Source organism: Schistocerca cancellata, unplaced genomic scaffold, assembly GCF_023864275.1.
Source record: "Schistocerca cancellata isolate TAMUIC-IGC-003103 unplaced genomic scaffold, iqSchCanc2.1 HiC_scaffold_329, whole genome shotgun sequence".
Taxonomy (NCBI): Eukaryota; Metazoa; Arthropoda; class Insecta; order Orthoptera; family Acrididae; genus Schistocerca; species Schistocerca cancellata.
In genome coordinates this window covers 17501-20000 of record NW_026046347.1, presented here as the reverse complement: position 1 = coordinate 20000, position 2500 = coordinate 17501, and the positions used below count along the sequence as shown (strand labels likewise).

Here is a 2500-nt window from a genome sequence, read left to right as displayed (position 1 = left end):
CGCAATTTGTAACGCAATTTGTGTCTTAACCTAACCCACGTTGTGCCTTAACCTAACCCACGTTGTGCCTTAACCTAACCCACGTTGTGCCTTAACCTAACCCACGTTGTGCCTTAACCTAACCCACGTTGTGCCTTAACGTAACCCACGTTGTGCCTTAACGTAACCCACGTTGTGCCTTAACGTAACCCACGTTGTGCCTTAACGTAACCCACGTTGTGCCTTAACGTAACCCACGTTGTGCCTTAACGTAACCCACGTTGTGCCTTAACGTAACCCACGTTGTGCCTTAACGTAACCCACGTTGTGCCTTAACGTAACCCACGTTGTGCCTTAACGTAACCCACGTTGTGCCTTAACCTAACCCACGTTGTGCCTTAACGTAACCCACGTTGTGCCTTAACCTAACCCACGTTGTGCCTTAACCTAACCCACGTTGTGCCTTAACCTAACCCACGTTGTGCCTTAACCTAACCCACGTTGTGCCTTAACCTAACCCACGTTGTGCCTTAACCTAACCCACGTTGTGCCTTAACCTAACCCACGTTGTGCCTTAACCTAACCCACGTTGTGCCTTAACCTAACCCACGTTGTGCCTTAACCTAACCCACGTTGTGCCTTAACCTAACCCACGTTGTGCCTTAACCTAACCCACGTTGTGCCTTAACCTGCTCTGTAATTGGCATATGACACGTTACATTAATCTAGTGTTGTCTAACCACAACCCTCTGAATATAGTTCGCTACTCGCACCGCCCACCCTCTTGTGTGTCGTTTCATGTTGAACACTTCGCAAGTGTTGCTTACTTTTTACATGCTCCCGCTGTACACTGTAATGTGGACAACTGCAGGATGTACATCGCCCCCCCCCCTCCACCCTGCCTTCGCACGCTGGTCGTTCAGGTGCTTGCGTGTTCAATGCCCTTCGCAGCTGTTCACTGGCATTCGCATGTCGAAGCGCTCAGTCTACGTCGTGGTACGGCCTGTGTCCACTGTCCGCTGATATCGTAAGCTTAATCCTCACATTGTACTGCACATAGGTCCGTATGTACTGAATGATACGCTGTGGCACATGTGTGACCGTACGACTGCGCCCAACAACAGCGAACCATACGGTCCAAATGTTGTGCACTCAGCCACGTGCCGTCTCCCCATAACAGCTACATTGCAGTGTGGTACGCCATAGAGACGTGTGGGAGTAACGGACGCCCTGGATGGCGATCAGCATGAGCCGTCTGTTGATGTAGTGGCGCGTGTATTCAAACGTAGTCGTCTCTTCTCACACAGTGTGATAGCATGGTGCACCGCGTTCCACATCTGCGACATGGTACAGATGCTGGTTGACAGTCGGTCTCGTAATGGACATCGCATACGTAGGGGGCCACCTCCCACGTGTTCTCTAGTCGTGCACATTTTGTTGCGTGTATGTGGGCAGACGTAGTGTGTCGTGACACCTAACAGACAGGTATGCAATAATCGTTGCATTTGCAAACTGGGATGGACGTCTACGTTTGCTGGTGACGTGACGCAACGCAAATGAACAACTGGTAAACCCATTGTGGTGCGGTTGTTGTTGCTGGAGGTAAATCAGTAAGGGCAAATCTGTGTGTGAAGCGATACGCGGCGGTGGCTGGGTGGGACCGTCCCCGGCCGGTGAGGGGGGGCCGCCCGGCGTGCTGGCCGCGCGGTGCGTGGGCGCACGCGCTACAGCCGGCTGGTGGGGGCGCCCAGTGGCAGGCGCGCCGGCCGACGGACGCGGCAGGCGGCGCAGCTGCGCGCCGGGGCACCCTGCGCGCGGCGCCGGGCGGCCAAAGTGGGTCCTCGCGGGCCCGGTGCGAAGCGCGGTGGACATCTGCAGTGTGCTGGTCCGACTGAGGACTGTGTGCGTTGAGGATGCGCCGCCGCCCGGCACTCGGCGCCGCGACGCCGTCTGCTGCTCGGTCGCCCCAGCGGTTCTCGCTGGTGGTTTGTATCGCAGTTGTGCAGACGTGTTGGCACGTGCGCTGTGCTGGGAGAGTTCGCTTCGGCACCCACGTGGGGCCTTTGCCCTTCTGTGGCGCTGGCGTTGGAGCTGCCGGTCACCGTAGGTGGCGCGTGTTGTCTCCCGCCGGCAATGCCACGACAGCACGCTCCCGGGCCTCTGTCGGCAGCGGCAAGCTCAGTTGGGAGCACGGGTGGTCGCACCTAAAGCGTCTACTCGCCTAACTCCGGGCGATTGCGCCTCTCTCGAACCCGACCAAGTACTTAGGACGGCGCTGCGCGCCGCCGGGACCTGAGAGGGTTTCGAGGTGTATTGTGCAGGGGAGCTCAGCCTCCTCCTGTTTGCAGAATAATTGAGCGGACGCTTGCGTGTTCGCGCGGGCCCCTGGGACACACTCCCGGGCGGCCGGCTGCTCAGCTCTAGTTGACGCAGCTCCCTGGTTGATCCTGCCAGTAGTCATATGCTTGTCTCAAAGATTAAGCCATGCATGTCTCAGTACAAGCCGCATTAAGGTGAAACC

The 2500-nt window shown here is 56.9% G+C and overlaps 1 non-coding gene across 1 annotated transcript in view; it reads left to right on the top strand.

Annotated features, from left to right (window-relative positions):
• Window positions 1-2413: 2413 nt before the first annotated feature.
• Window positions 2414-2500, top strand: part of LOC126117860 (small subunit ribosomal RNA) — a 1909-nt gene continuing 1822 nt past the window's right edge. Inside the window, exon 1 of the ribosomal RNA XR_007525566.1 lies at window positions 2414-2500. This exon is cut by the window's right edge and continues 1822 nt beyond it. This is a non-coding gene — a ribosomal RNA (small subunit ribosomal RNA).